At 34.8% G+C, this 17371-nt stretch overlaps 1 protein-coding gene across 2 annotated transcripts in view; it reads right to left on the bottom strand.

The window, feature by feature from the left end:
• Positions 1 to 16977, bottom strand: part of LOC120419068 (uncharacterized) — an 89012-nt gene extending 72035 nt beyond the window's left edge. For both annotated transcript variants that reach the window (XM_039581646.2, XM_039581648.2), the window contains exon 1: positions 16193 to 16977. The gene's annotated coding sequence lies outside the window, so the exon portion shown is untranslated. The remainder of the gene's footprint in view (positions 1 to 16192) is intronic.
• Between the last annotated feature and the right edge of the window lie 394 nt (positions 16978 to 17371).

Raw genomic sequence — 17371 nt, 5'->3', positions numbered from 1 at the left:
CTGCTCTGACAGAAAACAATATAAAACATTTAATAGCACTTTCCAGATCTCCCCTCACTCTTGCTTGCCATCAGCAATTTATTATGAACTTGTTTTAATCTGTTCGCATTTTTTTATGTTCTGGATCTTTTGTTCTCACCCGTCGAACCCCTTCCAGCAGCTCTGCTGAACCACCCACAATTTGCTCTCGAAAGCTCGCTTTGCATAACACTAAGGTGGGGGCATGTATTTTGGTCTTGAGTAATATTTCATCATACCAACTTCAAATATCCTCTACTTGGATGAGACCACCCTAACAAAACATACAAAAAACGTCGAAACAAAAAGCATCCCAAATGACGACGACATTAAAAAAAAGAAAGATAACAGAGTATAGCAAAAGGCATACACACAGAAGTCCACATTCTGTGCTGAGCTCACTCTCGAGATGATTATGATGATGACGATGCTGGAAAAAAGAAGATCATTTCTTGCTGTGAGGAGGCGCGAACACAAAAAAAAGAAACCCCGACCGAATGTCAACATAATTAAATTCTTTGTTTTAAGCCGCAGCCATTCAAACCCCGTTCTTATACGAGTGGCGATGAGTTTGAGTACGTACAAACTCAAACGAGAAATCTTGACCGGAGAGCAAACAACGGCAGCACAAAAATAAGTGTTATGACGAGAAGGTTTGAAATTTGAACATTGTTGAATTAGATGATAAAAAATGTTAAGCTAATTTTATATACAAAATTTTATAAATTTCAAAAATTATAATATTTTATTAAAACTTTTTGAATTCAACAACATTGAATAAATCGTCCATTGCACTTGTCGTATTTATCCAACTTGGGAGAATCTTTTTGGAACAATGTACGACTCGTGTTGAAAAACTTCTATTTCCAACTTGTTGCATGAACTCCTATATCCATATTTTAAAATTTAGCTTCATATTTGAAAAGGTCCAAAAATCCATATCTAGGGACTTTTCAAATTGGATTTAACAATTTTGAAAATATTTTTTTCCACATGTTTTTTTACATTGAAAATTTGACGAAAGGTCACCGAGCTTATTTTATTTATTTATTTTTTAAATAGTCTACGAACATTGCAAATTTTGTTTATTTTTTTTACCTCCCCCTTTCTAAATTCACAAAAAATATGAACTACAATCCTTACCCGATAAACTTCGTTCTGCCTTTTTTTTCGATTGTTGACGTTTTTTGCTTTTTTGCTTATTCAGCCTCCTGTGATCAAAATTTGATGTTACGTAACTTTCTCCATACAATTTGCCGTTGCTCCGGAATCGGTTCCAGAGTGGCCAAAGTGTTAATTAGTTAGCGTAAGAACCTTCCTTGGACTTAAACGAACCCAACGCAACAAAGAGCACCTCAATCTGACCTTCCGTGTTGAATTGATTCGCGTTCGAACAAAACCGTCGAAATTTTTTATATGAACTATATATATAAAAACGTTACTTAATCCACCTTTATAGGTGGTTGGTGCCTTCCTCTCATTTATAGTGATTCCAACCCCCCTAAAGTGTCCACATGTTTATGGATCTCCCCTAACGTTCGCAGCACCTAAGAGGTCCTAATAAAAATAAGTTATGAGTAAAAAAACAGACTACCTACAGACTTTTTGTCAAGATTATACAGACACAACCTTTGAGAAAAATGGCATCCCTCTACACGGCTTTTTCGTGGCGATCAGACCCGACCAGTTGAGGTTATGTGAATTCAGACCATTTTTTAAACTGCTTGTAATTTAAGATAGGTAGGTCAGATCTTGAAAATTCTTACTCCACCTAAAATGTCTTCTCATATGCTTTCTAAAAATATATAACATGTGAGGGTTTCATGAAAAAACCACCCTTTTTACCATAATTTTAATTTGATATGAAACAGTTTTTTTTTAACATAACTTTTTAAATACATGATAAAACTGCATGAATTTAAACAGCAACTTTGGGGACGTTAAGACGGATCGATTAAAACCATTCCGAGTGATTTTATATCCTTTCCAAAGTAAGGTGAGGAAGGCAAAAATGATAAATGTTCAACAATTATAAACTGTTTAGAATATTATTTCATTTTTTTTGCATTTTTATTAAATAGGGCGTATATGGTCTGATTAGGATTTTTTCAACCATAATTAGGTAAAAATAAACAGTTATATTTATTCTTGTTTTTTTTTTCTCAGAAAATCATAGATCTGCATCTTTTTTTCCATACTTTTCTGTCTCAAAAGCTGTGGGTTTTTGTTACCTGAAATCATACGGAAAATAATTTAAAAAAAAAATACATTTTGAATACATTGTGATGCTGTATCTTAAAAACTGATTGCCCGATTGTCAAAGACCCAAAGACAAAACTGCAGTAGATTTGCATAGCTTTGTAGGGGTGTTTTTCATACAAGAAGTAATTTTTAAAATGCAAAAAAAAAACGAAAAGAAATCGAAAATGTATTCCTAAAAGTAGCTATGACTTGAAAAAGACAAAGATTGTCCCCTAAAACATAAAAAAAATCGAAAAATTTTAAATGCTTATTTTGGGAATTTAACTTTTAGTGATAAAAATTTAAATTTAATAAAATCGTATTTTTTCTAGTCTACCATTTTTTCCGAAAAGTCTTTAGAGCAATTCCATGTCAAATAGGGAATCGGTTGTACCCGACCCTCTCCGATTTCAATGAAACTTTGTAGACAGGTTATCCTAGGCATATATAAGCCATTTTTGTGTATATGGAGCCAATTGTACTCGAAAATGACATTTGAGAAGGGCGTAAGTGTTTTAAATATATTTGTATTTTGTAATTCAAAAATTGCTGTATCTCCAAGCCGTTGCATCGTATCAAAAAGTGGTCAAAGACAAACTTGTAGGAAATTTGACGGGCTTTCCGAAAAAAATACACTGAAAGAAAAAAACACTCCATTTTTATGCGATTTTTTTGATTTTTAAGTATAAAAATCAAATTTGAAGGTGAGCCCACGATTTTTTTTCGTTCAAAATTTTTGTGAAAATAGCCTAAGATGATACAAAAAGATTCCCGAAAAATGCAGGATGGAGCAACTCACTTAAAAAAATACAAAAATCATTTACTGAAACTGTTTTTTTGAAAAGTGCTCTAAACGTCAAAATTTTCAAAAACCGAATACGGGAATCGATTCTCCAGACAATTTTACATAAAAGTCTCCATATTGACCATTGTCCTTAGTCCATTCCTTGTGAAGTTACAGCGGTTTTAAAAATAAAAATGTTGAAAAAATAGGTTTTTTGATGGTTTTTGGCAATTTCTATATGACAGACTTGATTTTTCAATCTCGAAAATATTTTTACCGAAAAGCTCGTCCAATTTCCCATAAGTTTGTCTCTGACCACATTTCAATTGGATGTGTGGGCTTACAGATATAAGCTAATTTACTATCCAGGTTACTATACTACACTGAAAAAATATTATGTTTTCAGTTATGAGCAATGTAATTAGCTTATATCTATAAGCCCATACATCCAATTGAAATGTGGTCAAAGACAAACTTATGGGAAATTGGACGAGCTTTCCGGTAACAATATTTTCGAGACTGAAAAATCAAGTCTGTCATATAGAAATTGCCAAAAACCATCAAAAAACCTATTTTTTCAACATTTTTATTTTTAAAACCGCTGTAACTTCACAAGGAATGGACTAAGGACAATGGTCAATATGGAGACTTTTATGTAAAATTGTCTGGAGAATCGATTCCCGTATTCGGTTTTTGAAAAATTTGACGTTTAGAGCACTTTTCAAAAAAACAGTTTCAGTAAATGATTTTTGTATTTTTTTAAGTGAGTTGCTCCATCCTGCATTTTTCGTGAATCTTTTTGTATCATCTTAGGCTATTTTCACAAAAATTTTGAACGAAAAAAAATCGTGGGCTCACCTTCAAATTTGATTTTTATACTTAAAAATCAAAAAATCGCATAAAAATGGAGTGTTTTTTTCTTTCAGTGTATTTTTTTCGGAAAGCCCGTCAAATTTCCTACAAGTTTGTCTTTGACCACTTTTTGATACGATGCAACGGCTTCGAGATACAGCAATTTTTGAATTAGGAAATACCAAAATATTTAAAACACTTACGCCCTTCTCAAATGTCATTATCGAGTGTATATATACACAAAAATGGCTTATATATGCCTAGGATAACATGTCTACAAAGTTTCATTGAAATGGGAAAGGGTCGAGAAAAAAGTACCTAAAAAATTCTAAGTTTTGGGCTGGAATTGCTCTTTATCATAACCCTACATTTTGGCCGGAGACACCAAATCGATCAGACAATCTCTTCTCAAAATACAGAATTTCTTCTTTTGCCATAGGAAATGCGTGGACAAAGTTTCATCCGAATCAAAAAATGAAAAAAAAAAACGCGAAAGCGTGTCGAACTAGGCTTTATCCATAAAGTACGTCACGCTAAAATCAGCCAAAATTTACCCCCCCTCCCCCCCTTTGTCAAGCTTTTCCTATACTTATAACATGCAATGTCACACTTGCACACACGCCCTCCCCCCCTAGAGCGTGACATACTTTATGGATGACGCCCTAAATGATAAATTGATAAATTGATAAATTGATTAATTGATAAATTGATAAATTGATAAATTGATAAATTGATAAATTGATAAATTGATAAATTGATAAATTGATAAATTGATAAATTGATAAATTGATAAATTGATAAATTGATAAATCTGCTTATAATTTGAATTGAATTGGTGTCATCACCAATTTCAATACTTTTTCTTCGAAAACCAACCTCCCGAGGGTCTTCCAGCGAATCGAGCCTCGCCAGTCATTAAACGTGATAAGTTGCAAATTAATCTAAGCTCATTTGCCTATAAAGCCAGACACAAGTGTCCAACGACCGCGTCTTCCTTTGGCACTTGGCTCATTTGTTTCTCTTCCAGAGTACATTAAAATACCCCTGCCTGACGACTCCTTTCCGCCGGGACCAGGGGGCGTGCGAACCAGTTGACAAACGAACAAAAATGCGAATAATTGCTCTCGCAGAGATCTGAGTCATCTCTGAACGACTCCTCCAAAGTCCAAACGGTCTTATCTGCGTACGTGCCCTTCCACCGGCCACCATCGTCATCTCGGGTGGACCATAAAAATGAGCAAATGATTTGCCTCTCTCCGGCGTTTGTTGGCCACTCCGATCGTTTCGGAGTTGTTTTCCAATGAAGATGGGGATACAAAAGACAACAAAACCAACCAGAGAGGGAAGAGGAGAAAAAAAGAAGAGCTCCATCAAGACCGAGGTTTTAAAACGTATTATGATAATAAAACAAATGAAACAAAAACGAAGCTCGGCTAAAATGAAGCTACATTAAAAATGTAAAAAAAAAACAGAGTGTTTCTGTCAGTATAAGAAATCAACGGACAATGGTCTTTAAACTCTGTATCTCTCTCTCTCTCTCTCTCACTCCTCTCGGGAAAGGGTGAAGGGCCATCGCTCGGCAATAAAATTCCAGAAAGGAAGGCAAATTTCAGATTCATCAATTGTTTTTATATGCCCGTTCCAAGACTTTTATCGCACGCACCACGATCGGCATTTAATCGCATCTTGTCACGTTTACGATTCATCAAAATATTACAAGTGGCTGGATTTGGCGCGAAACGCGAAACTCAATCAAAGTGTGCGACGACGAAGTCGTCGGCGACGGTGATAAAACGGATTTACCTTGCTGACGTCGTCGTCATCGCAGTAACCCTTTTTTTTAAAACCCCTGTTTATGCTCTCCGGACCACAAAACTGCTAAAGACACCTTTTTATGCTGCAAATATTGTCCCGGCGAAAGCACTGTCAACTTTTAATAACCTCCACGAATTAAAAACAAAAAAAAACTTACAGTCGGTATCATTTTCCCCGCAACAATAAACCGAACTTTGTACGGCATTGAAGCGATAATTAAAACGGGGCCCTGCGACGACAACGAGGAGTCCGAAAACGGCCCGCAACAAAACATTTTACGATTATCATGCGGCAAGGGAAGATAGGTCGAACATCCCCTTAACCCCATACCGCTTTAGTTCCACCAGTGATGAGATCGAATGCAAAGTGTTTCTGGAGACACCGTTTTTCGCTTGCTCTCCGTGGTGACCGTGAGGGGTCGTATACTGAAATTTAAAATTATATGATTGAAAATTATTGAAAATTATTGAAAATTATTTAAAATTATTGAAAATTATTGAAAATTATCTATTTTTTTTGAAAATTATTGGTATACATTTAAAAATATTGAAAATTATTGAAAATTGTAGAAAATTATTGAACATTATTGAATATTATTGAAAATTATTGAAAATTATTGAAAATTATTGAAAATTATTGAAAATTATTGAAAATTATTGAAAATTATTGAAAATTATTATAAATTATTGAAAATTATTGAAAATTATTGAAAATTATTGAAAATTATTGAAAATTATTGAAAATTATTGAAAATTATTGAAAATTATTGAAAATTATTGAAAATTATTGAAAATTATTGAAAATTTTTGAAAATTATTGAAAATTATTGAAAATTATTGAAAATTATTGAAAATTATTAAAAATTATTGAAAATTATTGAAAATTATTGAAAATTATTGAAAATTATTGAAAATTATTGAAAATTATTGAAAATTATTGAAAATTATTGAAAATTATTGAAAATTATTGAAAATTATTGAAAATTATTGAAAATTATTGAAAATTATTGAAATTTTTTGAAAATTATTGAAAATTATTGAAAATTATTGAAAATTATTGAAAATTATTGAAAATTATTGAAAATTATTGAAAATTGTTGACAATTATTGAAAATTATTGAAAATTATTGACAATTATTGAAAATTATTGAAAATTATTTAAAATTATTGAAAATTATTGAAAATTTTTGAAAATTATTTAAAATTATTGAAAATTATTGAAAATTATTATAAATTATTGAAAATTATTGAAAATTATTGAAAATTATTGAAAATTATTGAAAATTATTGAAAATTATTGAAAATTATTGAAAATTATTGAAAATTATTGAAAATTATTGAAAATTATTGAAAATTATTGAAAATTATTGAAAATTATTGAAAATTATTGAAAATTATTGAAAATTATTGAAAATTATTGAAAATTATTGAAAATTATTGAAAATTATTGAAAATTATTGAAAATTATTGAAAATTATTGAAAATTATTGAAAATTATTGAGAATTATTAAAAATTATTGAAAATTATTAAAAATTATTGAAAATTATTGAAAATTATTGAAAATTATTCAAAATTATTGAAAAGTATTGAAAATTATTGAAAATTATTGAAAATTATTCTAACTAAAAATTATTTAATTTTTTAAATTATTGTATTTTAATATTTTTTAATTTTTTTATTATTTCAAAATGATTATTTTAAAGGAAATATGAAAACATTTTTAAATCTTTGTGATTATTTAATCTATTGAATTTTATTGAAAAATATTTAAAATTCTAGCAAATGTAATTAAAAACAAAAAATGAAGACATTTTTTTTAATTTGCTTCACTTTACTTGGAGACGATGATTGAATTGATAATTCTACTTGAACCATATTCTCACCATCATGAAAGCCATCCATTGCCAGCCGCTTTCATTTCCATCGCGCACTAGGGACAAAGAAAGGGATTTTGAGGATGGGAAATGTAAATGTCAACTTTTTTTAAGGGATATGGGAAAATCTCTACGAGATCCCCAAATAAGTTTGAAATTATTTCTTTTTTACTTTTTAACAGCGTTCATTTTTTAAGAGTTAACTTTAACTAACTGACAAATTAACTGCAAAAGATTGTACAAATTTCGAAATAGATTGAACATCATTAATTTAACTAACATTCCCACATTCGCTCCCCCACGGTAATCTGCACAGTCCGACCCGGCGAAAAAATTCGCTCCAAAAATTCAGCGCTCGCAGACTCAGGCGCCGCCGCCACCTTCAGCCCGAAGATGGTGACATTTTACGATTCGGTAATTTATGTAAATTTGCATACAACGGTGCGCGACCCCGCTCTCCACGTTAACGGCTAAACTCGCATCGCACTAAAAGCCCCGGCTGCACTCCTAAATGCTTTTTAATGAGGGTTAAAGGGCTGCGATTAAGAATTTTTGCGCCTCCCTCTTCTTTGAGCTCGACGGCGGTGAAAGGGAGGGGGGAACTTAAGATTTTTGTTGTATTATGCCAGAATAAAATGGGTAATTTTGGAATTTGTGTTTTTTAATTCATAAATTCTAAAAATCTTCAACTCGAACCTCAATGACCTGAGGAAAAAGTAATTCAATCAACAAACAACTCCCACCTCAACTCCTTTCATCCGTATTACTTCCATTCTGTGGATCCTTCCATTTTTTCACCCAGCTGAGCCAGTCGACCACTTTTAAAAATTGATGAGGGTAAATAATAGCCATCCAAGTTGGCCGGTTGCCGGTCCCAACCGTCAAAATGGTCCAGCCACCAGCCCAGCCTCCTTTGATGGTGCCTTCTCTGCAGAGTGGGCGCCGCCGGCCGCACACGCCAAAAAAAGGATACTCACAACATAATGAAAATCGATAAAGTTGGCCGTGGAAAAACCGCCCACCCCCCGTCGCAAGGCAAGCCAAAACAACCAAACAACAAAGTGAGTGAAAAAAAAGTTTACTGCGATCCTCGACGTTTTGACGTTAGGGGCTGGGTGGGGCAAAAAGGGCCCCTCTCGGAAAAAATGAAAATTGGATGAAGGAGAGTGCCACCGAGCCGCGGTGGAGTGCCGCAGCCAGGAGATAATCGTAAATTATTAAGGTAAATGGAAATGGATTACGAAATATGTTGAAGAGTGAAAAAGGGGTGGGGTGAGTGTTGTTTTGTGCGTGTATTTGTGCGGCAATTCGCGGCGGCAGACAGATGAGAGGACTGTCAGAACAACAAAATAACATCTTTCTGCGCCAGTAACAAAAACTGTCCCCTGATCAGAACCCTTGACAAACATTTGAATGTGTCTTAGAAAACGCTTTTTTTTAATTTCCAATAAATTAAATGTTATTATATAGCTAATTAATGCTACATATGTAAACAGTTTTCGAGCTATATTAAAAAGTTGAAGGAGATTTTTTGTCAACTTCTCCTGGAGAATAACACAACTGGAAAATAATTGCCTTTTGACAGCAGAAGCAGAAAAAAAAATCCTTCAAACACATATGCGAACGTCACCCACATGAAAAATGAAACAGAGTTTGTTCGAATTGGTGTACGTGTGTGCACACTTTTTTTTATTTCCTGAGGACAACATTTTTATGATGTATTGGGAGCAGATGGAAATATGAATGATTGACTGGCGAGCCGAACCAGCTCGCACAACACGATAAGAATCGACCAACAACCCAAGAGAGGAAGAGAGGGAAAAGCGGAATGGGAAATGAGCGGGACAGGATCTTAATTAACAATTTAAATGGCATTTAGCGACTTTGTAGGACGGATGTAGATGGATGGGGTGGGGAGTGGGAGCAAAATTTGGGCAACATCAGTTTGGATGAAATAAAAAACGCATGGGCACCTGTCGACCAGTTGACCCTTCGGTTCATTTATCTCACGATTGGACACGGTTCCATGTTGTTTATTTAGCTTAGCTTTGACGTCATTTGAGGCATAGTTTTATCTGTGTCACGAAGCTACGCGAAAATGAAATTTGTTCGACGGTGGAAGCGTTTAATTAACGAATGATATTTTTTCTTAATTTTGATTTTATACTACAATTTCAATGCTGGAAAGGGACCGTTCACAAACCACGTGGACACTTTTTTGGAATTCTCAACTCCCCCCCCCCCTCGTGGACAATTGTCTATACAAAAAATAACTTTTTTGTATGGAGCGTGGACAATCGCCATACCCCCCCCCCCCCCCTAATGTGTCCACGTGGTTTATGGATGGTCCCAAATTGCAATTCTAGCGCTCAAAAGCGTTGAATAAAAATTGTATTATCATTGTGCAGGTTGCATCAAGAGGGCATGAAAAGTATATTGGTATGCAACGGAGCTTCTTCTTATTTCCAACAAATTGAAATATTTCGGTTCAAGGATTCGTTTTGTAATAATGTAATAATAATTATTAATATTCGAAAAATATTTGTAATTTAAAATAAGAAGAAGTTTTAGCTGTTCAAAACATATTTTTTTCTAGCTTTTAATCAAATCAATTAGGGAAGTGTAAAGTAATTTATGTGTTTGGTTCAATCAAAAATCAGAGAAGCTTTGTTAATAACCATACACATTTTCGACCACTCAAAATTTAAATTTGGTCAAAAACCAGATGCCAGGATATCTAAATACTAAATTGGTTCAATCGGCTCACATCAGGCGTGAAGACTCATTGAGTGTATCTCTTGTGCAATGAAAAAGATGATTTCACGGAAAGTGTCTTGAATCGCTTAGAGCAGGGGTGACTAAAGTATGGACCGCGGGCAATTTTTTTGTGGCCCGCGGACTCTTTTTGAATGATCATGTTAAATGACCCTTTGATCCATCTGTAAAGTGATTTTGTTATTCTTAAAAATTAAGGTAAAGTTTATGTTTTTTAGTTTAGTGAAAATAATTTGTTGAAAATCTATCTTATTGAATCATTTTCACAAGCTTGAAAATGATTGGAAATATTAAATTTTGTGAAAGCATTTTTAAATGGGTTGTAAAATTTCCAAATAAGACTAAAGTAAAGCACTGCAAAAATATATGTATTCCATATTGATTCAAAAGTCATAGCGCACAAATTTATTTAAGCGGACCAAAATTTATAGATTTTTTTCGATTGGATGAATAATTGTTCAAAAATCCTTTTGCAATGATTTATCAAATAGTTGCACTTAATTTTAAAAAATAATTGAAGGCTTTTTTAAAAGTAAGTGTCACCTTTAGTGCGTCCATCCCGGGAAATCCCGGGACAAAAATCCCGGGATTTTTACAAAACCGGGAATTCCCGAATTCCCGAATTCCCGAAATTGAAAAAAAAAAAACAATTTTGGTCTGGAAATTCAGATTTGGTTGCAGAAATTGATGAACAGTTGAATCGATACGAATCGATACGAATTTTAAAGTACTTAAATTTGTATTCGGCATATATCAGCTTGAATTTGGCTTATTAGGGAAAATTGTTTAAATTTTAGTTCACAGAGCCGTAAAATGCCTGGTGCTTCAAATATTTTCTATTAAATTTTATGTTTTTTTTAATAGACTGGGTATAATGTTTTTTTATTTAGGATTTGAAATATGAAAAAAAAATAATATTCATTTATTTCTCATCAAACACCGGAATCTGGGGCAAATTACGACAAACATAACGAATTAAGACAGCTATTTATGTCAATTTTTTGCATCGTGTTTTGAAGAACTTCGGTTAAAACAGGAACAGAACAAAACAATTAGTACACGGATTTACAAACTTATTGCTTTGAATTCTCCTGTACCTTTTCAGCCTGTAGTCCTGATTTTCCCCAGTTGGAGGTAGTAACTTAAAGATAATTAGTAGGGTGGGTACGGATTTTGAAAAGTTCTCAGATCAAGTTCTGGTGTGGTTCCCCTTGTAGGGCATATCCATAGGGACTCTCACGCCAAATTTCAGCTCATTTGGTTGAAAACTGGCTTGTCTCAAGCGGGTTCAAGTTTACATGGAAATTACTATGGGAAATTTTGAATTTTCGTTCATTCGCTCCTACAGGCTTGGGGAAACCAGGTAGAAACTTCTAGGATGGCCAGAAATGAGCGGAATCGTCTGGAGAACAACTTTCCCTGAGAGACCAGGTCGATTCGTTCAATCCCCATCGAGCTCAACGGCAATACATCCGGGGTTTTCGGAACCAACGGTTTTCCCCAAAAAAGCATCAAATTTTCCTTAGCATGCTATGAATGCTTGATGAACACCGCGACGCTATATGTCAAACAGCTACCACGTGGACTAGCATCGCCTATAAAAAATTACATTTTATTAGTTTTTGAACTATAGAATTATCATTTATGGTGACCCTGATACTATTTAGCTGTATTCTAAACCTCCAAATAAGAAAAAAAAACTGTTATGGTGCAAACTTTACAATCACGTGGTAGCTATTTGACATGTGGCGTCGCGGTGTCCATCAAACATTCATAGCATGCTAAGGAAAATTTGATGCTTTTCTGGGGAAAACCGTTGGTTCCGAAAACCCCGGATGTATTGCCGTTGAGCTCGATGGGGATTGAACGAATCGACCTGGTCTCTCAGGGAAAGTTGTTCTCCAGACGATTCCGCTCATTTCTGGCCATCCTAGAAGTTTCTACCTGGTTTCCCCAGGCCTGTATGAACGAATGTACGAAAATTCAAAATTTCCCATAGTAATTTCCATGTAAACTTGAACCCGCTTGAGACAAGCCAGTTTTCAACCAAATGAGCTGAAATTTGGCGTGAGAGTCCCTATGGGTATGTCCTACATGGGGAACCACACCAGAACTTGATCTGAGAACTTTTCAAAATCCGTACCCACCCTAATAATTAGTAAAATATGTTTTATATAAAATAACACATAAAAAAACATAAAACATATGATATACAAAAGCAAATAGGACCTTTTTTTACAAAAAAAAAAATCTGGTTTTGTTGTCTCCTCTCGATTTTTAAATTTTTTTCCAGCTTTTATAGTTACGGCATATAAAAAATATATCTTGACTTTTTTTTTATAAGGTCCTATAAACAAATGTAAACATTGAGTGTATCCCGCTTACTCCGATCGACTTTGACATAAGGTGTGAAAGGGATACACTCAATGTTTACATTTGTTTATAGGACCTTATCAAAAAAAAGTCAAGATATTAAAGAAATATATTTATGAAACACTTATTTAATTTGAATCACATTGAAATTTATATTTGTAGTTTTTTTTTTAATCCAAAACACAACAAAAAAAAAACGTTTTTAATTACTCTTAAGACCGGTAAAAATTTTTTTAAAGTTGACCCGAAAAATCTGGGGGCAAAAAATATTTATCAAAAAATTTCAGAATTTCTATGGAATTTTATTTAATTTTGATTTAAAAAGCATTTCCCTGCGTTTTAAATCGTTTTTAGCATGTTTGGATTGATTCTAAAATCTTTTGAATTTTTGATGATTAGTACAGCAAAGATTTTTTTTTGCTTTTTTTTGTTTTCGTCAAATCTTAATATTTTGAAAACTAATGATTGCAAAACAAGTGACCTAGTATAAAATGCATTTTAAATCACAGTTTGCATTCAAATGTTAGGACAATGGCTTGTTATTGAAATTTTTCTATTTTTTTTTTATTTTTTTGCGCACTCCTCGACCCTGGCCAGAGCCGAGGGACAAAAACTTTGAAAAATATTTGCATCGGCCTAAGTTATTTAAAAACTGTCGTCCTTGTTTAGATTGAAGTGTAGATTGTCAACAATTTTTGTTATTGAGCTAATTCTATGATTTCAAGCTTGAAAACATATCAAATATTATGAAAACATAGATTTTATGACTGCTTCAAAAATTTCCCGGGATCCCGGGAATTCCCGGGATTTCAAAAATATTTTTCCCGTTTCCCGGGAAATTCAAAACCCGGGAAAATTGGACGCCCTAGTCACCTTTTTTTAAATAAAAAAAATTCGACTGCGAGTAATCTTTTTCATTTTCAGTATATTTGTGAAATAACGATTGTCTTCAGCCACAAATTGCCCAAAACACTTCTCGACCTTGATCAGACCATGGTAGCTAAATTCTTACAAATATATTGCATAACCTCTTTTCAATATTTGTTGAGGCATGAAATTGCTATACATAGCTTACAAAAAATATTGTTTTGCACATGTTTAGATTTTGTTGATTTTAATAAATTTGAAGCTTTTTGAAACAAAAGCAGCGGAAAATAGAATTTTTGGTTTCTAATATTTAAATGACGAAAATTATATCTGCAATTTGAAAAAAATCATTTGGGTAATTCTCCGCCAACTCACACAGCAGTTGCCCCGACCCCTCTTCGATTTGCGTGAAACTTTGTCCTAAGGGGTAACTTTTGTCCCTGATCACGAATCCGAGGTCCGTTTTTTGATATCTCGTGACGGAGGGGCGGTACGACCCCTTCAATTTTTGAACATGCGAAAAAAGAGGTGTTTTTCAATAATTTGCAGCCTGAAACGGTGATGACATAGAAATTTGGTGTCAAAGGGACTTTTATGTAAAATTAGACGCCCGATTTGATGGCGTACTCAGAATTCCGAAAAAACCTATTTTTCATCGAAAAAAACACTAAAAACTAAAAAATTTCTATCTCATCACCGTTTCAGGCTGCAAATTATTGAAAAACACCTCTTTTTTCGCATGTTCAAAAATGGAAGGGGTCGTACCGCCCCTCCGTCACGAGATATCAAAAAACGGACCTCGGATTCGTGATCAGGGACAAAAGATACCCCTTAGGACAAAGTTTCACGCAAATCGAAGAGGGGTCGGGGCAACTTTTTCCGATTTCGTGTGAGTTGGTAGAGAATTACCCATTTATTTTTTTCAAATAAACAATTTTACACATTAAGCTCATGTGATCTTATTTGGCCCGCCATTCAAAAACTGGCACCCCTGGCTTACGTGGACAGTTTCGCTAGATTCAGCCAATGTTTTAAGCAGGATCGTAAAAATTAGCAGAGCTGAAAGCTAACACAAAAGAAATCATCATTATTTCCAAAAACATGTTGAAATCCGTAAATTTATTAACTCTGAAATGATTATGACAACAGTAATTTCTGCAGCTACCACTTACGGTAGAATTTTTGCCAAAACAACAGAAAATTACGCTAAAACAGCAAAATCTTTCGATTGATTTATGATGTCAGATATTTGTGGCAGTAAGGCCGTTGAAAATTTGTAAAGGTACTTGTACTCATGAGCACTGTTTAAATTGAATTTTTATAAGTTCAAATCAAACTATATGTGGCTATATCTCGAAAACGCCGCACTTAATCAAGAATACTGTAAAGATCTTTTCGATTGCAAATTTGAATTTTCATGAAATTTTCATGGACAGCTGCCAAAATTATATGGAGCCTTATATGGGTAAACCCTAGGGAAGGCCCTCATAAAGCTTTAGCTTTTTAACTAAATAAAAAAAATACAATCAAAATCCACTTTTTCGAGTACCTTTTTAACAGTCTGGACAATTCCAATAAGATTGTAACAGAAAAATCAAGCATCGAGTCCAGAATGCTTAAAATATTTATCATGACAGGTTTTCTTACAAAAACCAACCTTTTTACAATCTTCCGGACTAAAGCCGAAATCATTTCTTGTAGCATAATTTTTGAAGTACTTGACTAAGCTTTTAAGTTTTACATAGGGACTAATGGGACCAAGACGGATCGAATGAGCGCCAAGGTAATCGACTACGTATATTTACGTAATATTTACATCCCTTCAAACACACGCATAGACATTTGTTCAGAATTTTATTCTGAGTCGATATGTATAGAAAAGTGGATCAGTTCCTTGGCATTTTTTTAATATTCCTGCAATTTATTTTGGAAGTTTTAAAAAATATTTAGATGTTATTTTTTTAAGTGAGCTTTTGAAAAAAAAATAACTGTTTCTACTGAATTTTAAATAAGTGCCAAAAAGAATGATACATTTTTCAACCATTTTAATCATTGCTCCAAACGTTTCATCATTCGAACGTTCCTACAGCCAAGTTGCACAATCCATCCCAGTCAGATTAATCTTGTTCAAATCCAAAACAAAGTAGCAAACATTCGAAAAAACACAATGCCAAACTGCAAACCCAGTGGTGGTGGTGCCGCCGCCCCAACCTTCAAATCCCATTCAAATCGTTATCAGCTCAGAATGTTTGAAACAATATAATTACAGCCCAGCCCAGCCAGACTGTTGCATTCTATTCTACTCTGATTAGGCGAAGGTAGGTACATGTGAGAGTGGCTAACCTCACCGAAGGTCAGTCAAACATTGTTGCTTCTTGATTTCGTTTTGACTACATCTCATCAATGTTTGGCTTAGTTAATCCATCATTAGAATTGCGCCATTAAAGCATGTTTTACGCCTCGTTTCGGCATGTTAACCAGTGATTTATGTCACTCAAACAAACCGCGCCAAGATCCCACTTAAATCAACCTAGCGATGAGATGAAGAGACAATAAAAATGATGCTAAATAAAAAAGAGAATGCCGCACCCACCACTTGTTGTTGTTGCGTTGTCAGCCGCACTCCACGGCCTACCGCGATCCAGCTCCCGGTAGCAAGCTCTGTTTTTCGTCGTTTTTCACGTGCTTCACCGCACCGCAACCGACCTCCGTCGTCGTCGTCGTCGCCTACTGCTTCTGGGGTTCTGTTTCCTCTCTGAACACTGAACTAACGCTGCTAGCTGCTTCAGAACCAATTATCATAACAATTCATTTTCTTCTTCCTTAACGAACTCACCGCCAAACCACACCGAGAAGCAACAACAAAAAGAAACTCCCACACAGGCAGGCGGAAAACCGCAGCCAGACACCTTTTGATCTCTTAATCTAAAACGCTGCCTTCGGGGCGGCTCGTTTGTGTCTTCCTCAATCACGGAAAATGCTCCCGGGTTTTTCTTTTTTTCACTTTGATGAAAATTTATTTATACACCGAACCTGGCTTTTGTTTTCCAACTCGGAAGAGTACACGCTCTCAAGTCGATGAAAAACACATGTATCGGTCACTTTTAATATTTTTTATTTATTTTTAGTTGTATTGTAGTTTTTCTTTTCGATCTCAAATACACTCAGAAATCAATTTTCTTCTGCGAGGAAAAACAACACAATATACATTTATTGCACTTTTGCACACACTGCTGCGCTGCCGAATCCAAAACGGCAACTAACACGGTCTTGCTGGAAGCATCACCCACAGCATCGTTTGTCCGGTTATCTGTTTCCGACGTGTGTCGTCGTCGTCCCACTCCTCGCACTGTCCGCACTGGTCGACCGCTCTCGTCGATATAAGCAGCAGCAACAGCATCCACAAAAACGACGACCACGAAAGAATGGAAAACCCGTCGCGAAAATCTCACCTGCCGCGAGAGAGCGCGCAATTCTCTCCCGAAAGAGAGCAGTCACAATGGTCCTCATTGATAGTACAGCAGGAAACAATCGCGCCGCGAAGCATGCCATGCCGCTTTTCTCTCATAAATTTGTGAGAGAGAGAGAGCGCGTCGCAGCAACAGCCGCGATTTTCCCACGAAAATCACACACACGCACACAAACAATGCTCGCCTACTACGGTGGAGACAGAGTGTGTGAGCGAGAGAGAGCGCGCCTCGTGGATTTGTTTGTTCGAGCGTGACAACCGTATGTGTGCGCTGGCTGGGGAGCTTGTTTGGGGAGCTCCTCG

Source organism: Culex pipiens, chromosome 2 (assembly GCF_016801865.2).
Source record: "Culex pipiens pallens isolate TS chromosome 2, TS_CPP_V2, whole genome shotgun sequence".
Classification (NCBI taxonomy): domain Eukaryota; kingdom Metazoa; phylum Arthropoda; class Insecta; order Diptera; family Culicidae; genus Culex; species Culex pipiens.
Note: the sequence above shows the minus strand (reverse complement) of the source record. Positions and strands in the feature narration are given on the sequence as shown.